Source organism: Pelobates fuscus, chromosome 10, assembly GCF_036172605.1.
Source record: "Pelobates fuscus isolate aPelFus1 chromosome 10, aPelFus1.pri, whole genome shotgun sequence".
Taxonomy (NCBI): Eukaryota; Metazoa; Chordata; class Amphibia; order Anura; family Pelobatidae; genus Pelobates; species Pelobates fuscus.
The window spans coordinates 101,294,231-101,308,208 of NC_086326.1; positions in this window are offsets into that span (position 1 = coordinate 101,294,231).

Here is a 13,978-nt window from a genome sequence, read left to right on the forward strand (position 1 = left end):
ATTTATTTAGCAGAAATATCCTCTATGTGCCCCTTAACAAAAAATAAAAAATGCATGTTTGTTATAATCAGAGTAAACGTATTAAATGTAATTGACTTTTGCTCTTCTTGCTCTCGAGAAACATATTGTATGTTTTGTTTCTAAATGTCAAGCTCACATTTTCACATTTAACTACAGAGTTTAGTTTGCAGCTATGGTAAATACCATGAACAAAAAGGATCATCTCCCTCTGCAGTGGTAAACTAGAATAGCCCATTAATGCATAAAAGGACCATTATCTAACGATAAAGAATTACCCCATAGTGTTTGCATATGGCCCCGTTTGCATATGAACAGAATGACAAATAACAAATAATAACAAATACACATGTACACAATACCTGAGAGGTCCATTTTAATCACCATAAAGAAAACACACACACTCGCACACCGTAAAGTCCATATGGAAGACAATACGTTAATTATGCAACAACAATCCAAGTAGTTGCTTCTAACATTCAACCTGCAATGTAACTAAAAAGCTGGTAAAGACACCTTTTTTTCTTGTTAATCTTACGATATAGGTCAAATGAACTCAACATTGAGAAAGTAATGCATAAATTGCCACCTAGAACCAGTTTTTATATGCTAATATTTTCTGATTCCGCACCATTAATGATAATAAAGTTGTCATCAATACATTATAAATGGATTACTGACTCTGTATTGTAATGTACGTCGATGTCACCTGGATCATCAACATACCACCAGACCATCAGTTTAGAATCCTAAATGTGACCATCACTTCCCAAATGGTCCTGTTATTACTAATATTCTGTATTTGATATTTCTCTTTAAAAATAAAAGTCAAACATTAAGATTTAGATTAATTAACAGCAAAGTTTGGATTCTTCTATGCTACATATTACATACGTCATTTATTAGCAAGTCACTTTGTCATATTTTTATGATGGGACATTAAAGCGTTAATAGTGAAAGGCCTCAGGGTCACCTCACCTCGGATGTTCTCAGGTGTGAAAATTCACTGTCTGCAGGAAGCAAGGATGAAAGTTGATCTGTGATATTTTATTGTGTGACTCACAGTTTCAAATGTATTTACCTGCAAGGTAAGTTTCCCACCATTAAGCATAGTAGTTATAGCAAGGATGGCTAAGTTTGTTACCACAGTTTTTTTTTTTTAGAACTACATATCCCTTGTTATACAGCCTAAAAGCTTGCAGAGCATCTTGGTAAAAATGTAGCCCACATGAATATGCATTGTCATTACGACTCCCTCCCCCCTTAAATTCCTCTCCCCACAGATATATTATCAATAAACTAAGTAATATAAATAGGATTCTCAGAATTGCTCCTGTACATCCGCTGCAGCTGGTAATTTTCAACACCTGACCCTGTGGTAACTTCACAAAAATCTAAACACATTTAGAGAATAATCATTTGAACATATGTTTTTATAAAACCAATTAAAGTTGTAAATGATATTGCTAAAATGGCATATAAACAGCTATATAAGAAGAAATAAACATTAAATGTACTAATGCTAATATGTCTAAAGAGACTTGTTTAACATATTTTCATCTAAAAAAATTTTTTTTTTATTAAATGAACCAGTGATACTTAAAGGGATACTATAGGCACCAAGATAACTTTAGCTTAATGAAGCAGTTTTTGCAATACAGACCATGCCCTGCAGTCTCACTGCTCAATTCGCTGACATTTAGGAGTTAAATCACCTGATTATTATGAAGACTTAGTCACACCCCCCTGCATGTGACTTACACAGCTTTCCTAAACACTTCCTGTAAATAGTCGTCTAATGTTTATACTTCCTTTATTGTACATTATGTTTAATTTAGAATGTCTTATGTCCTGCTTTGTTACTAGCCTTCTAGATCCTGTAGGAGCTTCCTGTGTGTTATTAAACATTACATTTACAGAGCAGGAGATTAAAGACCTATAAAAGAAGTTAACATCTGGTTGAAAATAAAACAATTTTTAATGCAGGATGTGCCAGTCACAGACAGGGGAGTCGTGGCTAGAGCTGCGTAAACAGAAACAAAAGTGACTCCTAAATGGCAGGGAATTGAGTTGTGAGACTGCAGAATAATTAATTTCTTCTTATCTATGGATTTTATGGTCACTGACCATGATTGGCATTTGAATATTATTCTGATTGAATGAATGGTGTTTTCAAATAATCATCTCACAGTTATTCATATCAAATGGATCTAATTGTTTTTTATAAGATCTCTCGCTGTGGCCTTCCACTAAAAGGCTGTGATTTTTGCAGTAACAAAATACATAACTGGCAAATCTAATTACTTTTCCATACAGGTTTAAACCTGTCTCCATTTTGTATATCATATAAAAGTGATTTATATTCAGGCTTTAGTGACCCCTTAAGAATATTTTGTGATTCAAGCAACGTCTGGGATAATTGAAGCAATGCTAGATTTTTCAAAGTTATAGTGAAATAATATAATTTTTTTTTTTGATTGCTTTTTTTAGGTTAGCGATCTTAGATACGAAAATGTGTCTTTATGTTGGTCATGGGACAAGAGTAAAGTAGATATCATAATAGTTTATGGCTTTCCCAAAGCAAGAATAAAAAAAAAAAAAAGAGTTTTGCTAAGTAAAATCAACATGTATTTCCAACAATGCACAGCAGGAGGCTTTGTCTGCTCATGATAGACGACAGTTATAGCTCTTTCTAAGTGATTTGGAATAGTGAAGATTTCAAAAGAATTCTTTTTTATTTAAAGATGCACAGACAAGCAGTTCGATCCTTACACACAATGGAAGCAGATGTGGTAAATGTGAGTAGTAAGCCCACACGTAGGTTCATATTTAGTATCAAGAGAAGAGTAGATCTCTCAACATTTTGATTTAAATGATCTAGCAGCAGAAAAACTCAGATTTCAGCAAAAATGTTTAAGACACTCCCAATAGAGGTACTCTGTCATTACAGATAAAGAAATAAGCCAAAGGGCTCAATTTTTCAGAGCTTATGTTGTATTGTAAAGAAACCAAAGACGGGGGTGTTCAAGGTTAGAATAATAGTTTTGTTATTTGTATGATTGTTTAAAATGTTTCACAAAATAGGGTAAAATGTTTTTCCTGCAAGTCCTAAGACAGCTACACATTTTCTTATATTAAATATGGGCATGCACAAGTGAAAGATCTATTACTGGAACACTCCAAGCACCATAACCACTACAGTCTGCTGTAAATAGTCAAACCATTACCTGATGTATGTCAGGTGCCTTTCACAGCCTCTTGTGCAGCAGGAAGCTCTTGCAAGAAAATTGTTCACTTTCAGTGTTATTCATGAATTATCATCAAGTTCATCATAAATCTCACATTTTAGGATAAAATAGCCAAACTATCAAAGTCATCTATGTTTTCAGTTTGTCTATTCTGGAATGGTACTTGTTCCTTCTTCACCTACCTGGCACGCACGTTTCCTGACCATGCATCCTTCTTGTCTCATTACTAACGCTGCTCACTTCCAAACAGGGTCCTCTAATGACAATACCAGGCATCTAAATGATGCTCAGATTTTTGTCCCCTATATAAGTCTCTTCTGTTCCCCTTCTGATGCCCTGTTGTCGTTTCTGTGCCTGTGAGTGTGTCAGCGTAGCGGTTGTTTGGTATTCAATTGACTTGTTCTTGACTTTTCTAAATTATGTAATCCTGACCTTGCCTCTGTCTATCTTGTTAATTGATATTCTGGAAACCTGACCTTGAATGTCAGTCTCGCAACCTTTGCAGGACCACATTCAGGCAGTCCCTCTAGTAGCTGACTGAGCGACACCCACTAGAGGTGGGGTTAGGCAGCAATGTTAACACTGCCTTGTCTCAGAAAAAGGTAACATTTACACTGCTGAGCTTGCATAGATAATCTCTTTGTTCCAGAGCCATTAAATTAAGCTGCAGTTGTTCTCATACCTAGAATCGAGATCAGATTAAGAGCCTATTGGGCCTGGTGCTGACAATTATAACGGGACTAATTATTACTAATTATCTTATTGACAGTAAACACTAAAACAGTCATAACTCCTAAGTGTCTTGTATCTGGTGGTGCCAGAGGGAAACACACAGGATGCATTTTGTAAGAATACACAAACTGTATCTTAACCAAATCCATACCCCCTGGCATCTCGTCCTGTGAAGCGTTATGTCTGTGGGTGGGGTAAAAGGAGGAGAGAGAGGTGGGCCAGTGACGCAAATCATGTCACTGGGATTACCCAAAGCTGTGGGCCAGTCCACAAAAAAAGGAGAAGTTCTGCACGATGAATTGGAAGGTTATCCTGACAGAATACATGCCAGATTGCCTGGCAATCACACAGGTCAGCAAACTTAGGGCGGACTAGGCAGACACTGCTGTTTCAGCACCCTAATCTTGGCGCAAATGCATCTAATGATGCACTCACTACGCTTTCTGGGGACAGTTCCCCGGTTCCCCCAAGCACTCACTTGTCCACACCTCTCCTTCCCTTCCTACTAGCAGGCAGAAACTCCTAGTATGCAGTCTGGACAGAGAAAAAGGTGGGTGCAGTGAGGGTACTCTGTTAGAGAGACCGAAGCAGCAAGAGCTTTTGCACAGTGTGCGCAGTGTGGAAAGTCAGCTTCACCACATGTATGGTCAACCAGCCCATACAAGTTTTTTTTATTTATTTTTTTAAATCAATGGGCCTATATCCACGAGCATGGGCCTGGAACTTCAGCTCCATTAGCTCCTGAGTCAATCCAGAACTGCCTAGAGTGTCCTTTTAAGAATATCCGTACCGCGTGGTATAGCTTTTAATTTGACTCTCTGCTTGCTTCATAAAACCTTAGAGCTTATAATATAATAATAATTGTTTATGCATTTAAAGAGGTAATGACCTAACATGCCGGTAAAGACTCTAAGGCACTCCAGACGACATCTCTTGATGCTTTGCTAACATTATGGCTGTAAGAGCATTATGGGAAATGTAGTCCACAGTATCTGGAGTGGTGAAGGTTGCCCACCCCTACGAGTTTAGCCAATCTAATCAAATTTAGCATAGACACACAACTTGCAATAGCTAACTAAGAGCCTTGTATGAGAGAACCTGCATTGTGGTTCTATACATCAAACAGCTACATTCCTCTATCTCCCAGGGGGCTCTCGCTTTATTTTGTTGGAGGAAAAAGATGGTAATGCTGCCCTCCTATTGACATCCCAGTTGTTACTATCCTTAATTATTCTCAACTAATTCAAATGTCTTCAATAGAAGTTCACATGTTAAAAGACACTTTGTGGATACATAAGGGTTAATATATAGAAAACTATATTTCTGGTACAAAGAATTAAATGGGTCTCCCCCATGGAGACAGCAGCTGGAATAATATATAAGGCATAATTTGCCGTCTTCCTTGAGTTCTAATCTGAGCCCGTAGGGGGCTTCTGGACTCGGCATCCGGATACACAAGAGAATCTTCAACTCCTTCAGTACTGGAGCAATATTTTTAGTTTAGCAAAAGACTCCAATATTAAAACATATTTGTAAAGTGGACCTGCTACCTTCCATGTCATTGTACATATAAGAAGTGAACATGATATGAATATGATATGAATGCAGTACAGACAACTGTGTGCGTTTTTAGATTTTACATTTATAGATGCCCTGCACAAATGTATTTTATGGATAGCGTTGAATATTCCTGCATTTTATTATTTATATTCTTGTGTTTGGATTGGATGTATACTGACATTGGTCATTTGAGTTCCTTCTTAGGGAAGATTTATTGAGGAAAAAATAGGAACTATTCTCAGACAAAGAGCTGTATAAGGAGCAATCATTATGGACATCAATAAAATGTAATTCGGCATTTAGCTTTTTGCACCAAAATTAGCACCTCTTTTGCGTTGATGAATCTTTGTATGCCATCGTTGACACTGAGACTTAAGTTTCCCATTGCTTTAGAAATGTATGCCTGGATACTAATTAATCTGACCTTGGCCTTCTGATTTATTCTTTGTCTGCACACCAATATGCCAGTTGCTGTCAAGTCATAATAACCACATGAATCAGCAGAATTACTGGAGAGAGGAGATGGGGGGAGTGTAACGAACAGACAGAGTGAGAAGTCAAGTATATTAAATTAAATAAACAAAAGTTAAATAAATGGTTTTCAAATAACATTCAAGAAACAAATGTCTGCCTGCTAATGCAAGAAGTTTGTGTAAGAAAATGGGGTATATACATTATTTGGGAAGGCTAGAAAAGGGGCAGGTTATGGCTATATATTAAACCCAGTTTCAAGCCAAGTATTGTACAAAGGGCCTGTGATTATGATACAGGTGAAGATGTGAATGCCTTATGGGTAGAAATCTGCATATGAGGAAACGTAGGTTATTCATTAATAAAATGAATATGCTAGAAGCCACCAAACAGTATAACTGATGGGGAAGAACAACTGCTATCTAATTACTAAGGCCGTACAACTGGGTAATTTGTTAATCATGGGAGATTTGAATTATCTAGACATTGATTGGGTCAGTGGGACTAGTAATCCTAGAAGATCAACCCTAGTGTAGAATGAATATTGCAGTTTGTATCAATTTCCACATGGAGTCTTCTACATTGTGGCACCACCTTCTGATAATATGGCCCATGTATAAATCATGGGCACATCAGGTATGTGTACAAGGTTCTATAAGCAACAAACACTGATCTTATCTTGTTGACTTGTAGGTTATATAAGACAACAAGATTAGATCAGTGCTTCTTGCTTATAGAACCTTGTACACGGTGATCATGGAATGAAAGTCCTAAGATTATAGCATTTGTCATTTATAATGTACATATACAATTAACAGATGATGACCAGTCTCAGCCCTACGATTGACAAGTAGTCCCATATGAGAGGGTGCAAGGGTGGGATCCCAAGCCTTCTTACTAGAAATCATTCTATCCTCTCCTTGGTCTAACAAACAAAGAGAATATGCTAGCTCTGCTGGTACCATGTTACATAGTTACATAGGCTGAAAAGAGACAAGTGTCCAGAAAGTTAATCTAAAGGAAGGCAAAAATACCAGTTTGAAGCACTTCCAATTTTGCAACAACCTAGGAAACAATTCCCTATTGACCCCAGAGAAACATCCAGATGTATCGTTAGATAAAGAAGTTATTACCATACATACTGGCTGCCCTTTCCTAACCATAGGCAAAGTTTAAGAAGCTAAATCAAATTATAGTCATAATAGACAGACAACAACGTAAACTAAACATACTATATCAATGATTTTCAAAATACAACAATCAAGTCACTAAACCTCTCCTTACCTGAAATCCCTCTGTTAACAAACTGCATCCTTAACCATGGTTTAAACACTTATAGGTATATGTGTGTGTATATATATCTATATATATACATATATATATATCTATATATATACATATATACATATATATATATATATATATATATATATATATAAAGATTCAGAGTATCCTTGCACTCACGCTTTCTGGCTGGTGTTGGCCGGGTGCTTGAAATCCAGGGAAAAATATGTATATGTAGATAATGATCAGCACTCTCGGACTTTGAAGATTAAAACTTACAGTTTATTAATATCCATTAAAAGATCAACGTTTCAGTTCCATCTGGAACTTTCATCAGGATCAGGCATGATCTTTTAATCTTCAAAGTCCGAGAGTGCTGATCATTATCTATATATATATATATATAATTATATATGTGCATGTGCATAATCTTCATATCTATCTAACAAAACCTATATTTTCAAAATAATGTTCTACCTTATATTTTTTTACTTTCACATTACTTAAATATTGCTATCCTTCTGCTGACCTGTGCCTGGCAACACCATCTTCATTACTTCCACTTTACTCCCCTCTCTAATTCATTCCATGCACTCTACATATACCTTTCCAGCCAATGTCCTTCAACTCCTCCCAAATCCTCTACATACATACCCTCCTACAAAACTTTCAAATCCTACTCCCACCTTCACTTCCTTTCTATCCTTCTGCTCCTAGCAGCTGGTGATGTCTCTCAAAACCCTGGTCCCATCTCAGCAAACCCACCAAGTACTAAGTCAAGAAACCACACCAATCTAATACCCATCTCATATTACTCTTTTTTTCAAAATCCTCCTTCAATACTGCCCTCTGGAATGCACGCTCTGTATGCAATATTACAAAATCCACTGCTGTCCACGTTCACTTGTTAACAGAAACATGGATCTCCCCCTCTGACACTGCTACGCCTGCATCTTTATCCTTTGGTGATCTTCAACTTACCCACAACCCAAGACACTCTGAATGTAAAGGTGGTGGTGTAGGGTTTCTCCTCTCACCTCACTGCTCCTTCAAACCTCTACCAGCCCACCCCCCCTTCCCTCTCTTTCCCATCATTTGAAATTAATTAGATTTGACTCTTCAAACCCTTCTCTGCTGTTATTTATCACCCTCTTGGTTCCCATCTTCTCTTCCTTGACCACTTTGCTGCCTGGTTACCCTACTTCCTCTCTTCTAATATTCCATCCCTAATTCATGGGGACTTCAATATTCCCATTAACCCACCTTTGACCTGAGCAGTCTCTAAAATACTTTCAATTACTTCCTCCCTCTGGCTATCACAGTGGGCCAATTCTCCCACCCATGTAGCTGGCAATACCCTAAACCTCATTTTCTCTTATGCAAGTACAGTATCTAATATCTGCAACACTCCATTTCCTCTCTCTGATCACCACCTCTTATCAGTTGCTCTCTAGTCCCCCTCACATAACAATCTCAGCCTAACCCCCCTCAACTCAGAAGGAACCTTAATTCTATTGACCTCCAGCAGCTGTCAGCTGATATTGATTCACAACTGCTATCCATCCCTTCCCTCTCCTATCCCTCACTGGCCATCTCCACATATAACACTACCCTCACCTCTGCCTTGAACTCTGTAGCCCCGCTCCAAACAGGCACCTTGAGGTGGGTACGCCCCCAACCATGGCATACTAAATGAACACGCTACCTGCAAAGATGCTCCCATTGTGCTGATTGCTCCTGGAGGAGGTCTCGCACCCAGGCAGACTATTTCATTATAGATTCATATTGTGTTCATACAGCGCAGCCCTTGCCCTCACCAGTCATTGTAATGGCACCCCCAGGCATAAAAGGGTTAACCCGCCGTTTAGGAGATCTTCCCTTCCAGACACACAGGCAGCTACTGTAGAACACCAACCTCCAGAACTGAGAAACACATGAATTCTCCAAACTCCGGAATCGGAACCATATGAAGCCTCTCAAACATACGAACATTCCATACACACGAACGGGAAAAACCATACGAATAGGTTTACACTCCCGAACCAGCAAATTGTCAAACCATAAAAATTAATTCCCCCCAAAGACGAGACAATGCTCCATGTTGAAGGTCAGTAGGTGATCTGTTTTAATGGGGGCTACCTGCCCAGGATTTATGCAGGTCTCACATCTGGTGGACACTCCCCTATGGGACCAAATGGGAGACTGTGACAAGGACAATACAATAGCCAATCACAGAGTTACACACATAGCCATTCCCCTTTAGTTATGCACAGATCCTCAGATCCTATGCACACAGTCCAATCGCCATGGAGTCAAAGTGTTCACATAGTCTGTTCTCCATACGAATAGACTCCACAGGATGGCTATCTGGGGGTATGGTTTTTCGTGTCAAAAGTACCGAATACAGGGACGTTCGTGAGCTTTCTACCGAATGAGAAGGGAGGTCGGCGGCTTCAGCGGTGTTTGTGCCAAATAGTGTCCGTTTTCAGTTCCATGGGTTTTTCGTCGAACACCGCTGGCCGTTCGGGACTTTAAAAATGGCCGCCGCCACGTGTTCGGCAAACGAACAAAGGCCACCCAGCATTTGTCAATTAAGCTGCGGTTAACCGCAGCTTCTGGGAAGTAAATTCTCAATACAGGTGGTCCAGGCATCTGGGCAGAAAGGCACAAACAAGCCTTTTCTGCAGGTGAAAAGAAGACTGTTTAACATGGGGCCATAGTCCAAAAGCAACAGGCGAGCAACCAGGCTTCTCCAGTGCTTCGTGGCGAGGTTGGTTTTGCCACAGTCATACTTTTCCTCTTTTTTTTTCAAGTTAGTGGTATCCACATAAGTCCATTCTTGCAAGCGCGCTGTCTTGGAGTCATACTTGATTCTGGCCTTACCTTTTACCTTTTAATTTTGAAAAACTGTGCATTTGTTAAGGTTCTTTATTCCCTTCAATCAGCTTTGACTTACAACCATTGGAACAGTTCACTTAAAAACTGGAACTATTCACTTAATGCAGTTTGTCCATGTGTGACATAAAATGACATTATTAGGAAAAATTTGATTGCCACATTAAACGGACGCTGACATTTCTTTTTATATTATGCCTACTTTGCCCTATATTTTTTCAATGTGTGAAAAATTAAGATAAATGTAGGAATCCATACCTTTTTATCCTGCAGCTGGGCATCGCCATCTCTGTAAATTGTTGTAAGCGCTTTCCTTGGCAGTAAGCATAAATAATTAATTAAGATAAATTAAATGGACACTATAGGCCAGGTCCAGACTAGGTCTAGGTGCCATGCCCCCCTCGTTTTAACCCTTCAATGTAAAACAATCTACACGCAGCCATTAGAGATGCTTCCGACCAAACTTGGCTAGTAAAACTTTCAGTCAGATGGTTTCACAGAGACCATCTGATTGGCACAGCATAGCGTTTTGCAGCGCATTCGCACAAGCCTACCATGCTTTCCGATGGGAAAGCATTGATGTGGCTGAGATCATCCATCTCGATTTGAGCATAGTAAGAGGGACAATCCATGGAGAGAGCAGTGGGATAAAAGGTAAGGAATACCTAATACCTAAACAGTGACAAGAACACTATAGTAACATAGTGTTCCTTTAAACAATGTGTCTGTGTCTATTCTTCCTGTGCAATGTTTGCCCTGACATTACCTTATCTCAACTGGATTCTATTGTCATTTGCTAAAACTTTGATATAAATTTAAAACCGTACCATGAAAAAGCTTAACCCAAATTTGTGATTTTTTAAAAAAACTATTTCAAAAACAGTTTAAATTCTTGAAACTAATGTACCTGATGCACTTGAGCTCTGATTGCATGATTTCTTTGGAGCTTTGTTGGTTGCCTCGTTGAGCCGTGAACAAATATCAAAGTGAAAACCACCTGATCTCAATTATAACAGATTCATATTACTAATATATTTAACAGTCAGTATTCTAAAGGCACCAATATTTCTATTGATACAGAATTCCACACACTGTCATTGCTACTATTGCATGTTGCAATCTCCCTGGTTTAGTAACCCAGTGATATATCTATGGCCAGAAGCAACAATCTCCATCCAAACAAGACACAATTGGAGAACAGAGAGAGAAAGCAAACCTTCATTTCGGCAATTCTTGGTTTCATTAATCAATGGTACAGGACACAGTTACTGTAAAGAGTAACATCTGCTATGGTTGATAGGAGACACAGACAGGTAAGGGGAGGTTCAGATATCCTTTAACAGTTGGAAGTGCTGCAGGGCACTTGTAAGGTGCCGTCCAGATGGAGAAGAAGCAAAACAGGTACAGGATTCTCCCAAAATTGCCATTTGTATAAAACAGGTGATGTCTCTACGGAAATAACTGTCAAAATCTGAGCTTTCTGCAAAACATGTCAGATACACAGCGGTTATTAAAATCACAAGTATTTTAACCTCTGTCTAGCTTTTTATTGCCAAACCTGTGATGCTCACATTGAATTATTTAATAATGAGACACAAAGTAACACTCAGATCAGTTTATTATACAGCACTAGCAAATCTTATAGTCCATTAGGATGAATCCCATGGATTAATTAACTAACTTATTCAATAATTTCCTGTTATTCCAGAAAATATATCTATAGTAGGAACTATACTGTCCTCAAACAAGAAAATACAGGTTAGATCGATGTTAATATATTTAATTTTTATACCAAATTCAAACACAAAAGGGCACTAGATTGAAAATACGAACCAAATTATGTAGTGATTGAGAAAGGTAAGTTCAGACAGCTATGGAGTTCCATCCCTGGGATCAGCTCTGCCCTTCTAGGTACATCCTATATAGTTTGAAATAAAAGGCACCACACTGAAGCTGGATAGGGTCAAAACTGTTGCATATTGAGCATTAACTTGTCATGAAAGAAATACAATATATATGGACTAGGAAAACAAATGTCCAACCGAATATAGTCCACAATTTTTTGTATCCTATAATCTTTCTTTCAGTGAAGTTTTAGCTTTAATCCATAAAAATCAAAAATAAAACAGTGATACAAAACCAATGGTGTTGATTTATGCAATGGGAGGGACAGATAAATCACTTACGCTATGTCAGTGCCCACTCACATTTTACAGAGCTTTGAATAGCATGCAGTAAGATAAATCCAGTTATGGGTGTATGCTCTTTGTGGGTAGCAGCCAGTGGTGACCAATAGTAGACAATGAGATGATTCTCAAAAGAAAAAAATAATTAAAACAATAGTGTGATACTGTAAATCAACTGGAGGAGTGTAATAAATAGGAAACACACTCAATGGAGGAGCTTGTGACATAAGTTCAGTGTATCAGGCAACTGGTGGTATAATTCCCACCATATGGATATCTGTTGGCCATTTGATTCTCAATCACAAGCATATGTACATGTAACAGAAAGGAAACACAAAATAGTGTGCTCCTAATTAATAAAAGTGAAATAAATAATTAAAGCATACTCACAATTAATTGAGCAGGCAGATCTGCTCAAAGTATCCGGCTTTAGTGGTATAATCCCCACCAAGGATCAAATGATCTACTGCCTGTGGTAGGATTCTTCATAAATTGCCAGGAACAAAAAAAAAATTAAAATAACACAAAATGAAAAATAATAAAAGTACCGGTACCTAAAAATTATATTGATATATATATAGTGTAGGTTTTCTATAAGCATAAAAACAATTAAAAATATACGCAACACATTTCTCGTTAAGACAAGGCTTTTTCAAGTGTATTACATGATTGACTGGCACGTCTGAATTTATAGGGAGTGGAAAATCCAAATTTGTTTGCGAAATTATGTCATGGTCACGTGACTGCATTTGTGATCAAGTTACCAAGGTGTATTAACTAGAAAGAACCTTTATTTCAACATTTATATAAAAGAATATAATAATGTATTAAATAAATATGCTAGAAAGTGTAGAGCAGGGGTCCTCAAACTCCGTCCCCCCAGATGTTGCTGAACTACAACTCCCATGATTCTCTGGCTATCTATGTAATTCAAAGAATCATAGGAGTTGTAGTTCAGCAACATCTGGGGGGCCGGAGTTTGAGGAGCCCTGGTGTAGAGTATGGTGAAAATAGAGGCTAAATAGCTGTACATGGTTCTGGGCTTGTGATGTGCATGTCATGTGACTGGCAGTTGTCTGATGCTGATTGGAATGGGATAAGGCTGGTAGTAGGTGTAATAAAGCATGTGACATGAACTAAGTCTTGCAGCATGTGTCCAGCAATAAGCCAGTGGGAGTGTTGAGAAGGTTGGGCCAAATTGATACAAAGGGTTGTGGAGTTGAAACTAAACCACAGTCTTGAGTATGAGAGAGGTTTATTGACGGCCATGTGACACACAACTTTGAATACACTTTAGTTCATATACTGATAATAGTGCTACTTTTTGCTTATATCCCTTTTTCTTTTTTTTTTTTTCTTTTTTTTATATACGGAACTCTCGACCTGTTATTTTATGTCAATATCTCTGACCAGTTATATTTGTCTTATATGTCTTATCTCTTTGGGTAGTGGGTTTCTCAGAAATGTGATGACTCGACTTATTCATATTGTATTTTAAATCTATATGCATTGGAAGAGTTATATCTTAGATATTATGACTTAATCTGATATACCCTATGTGCTGTAGTCCTTTCCGAGAAAGGT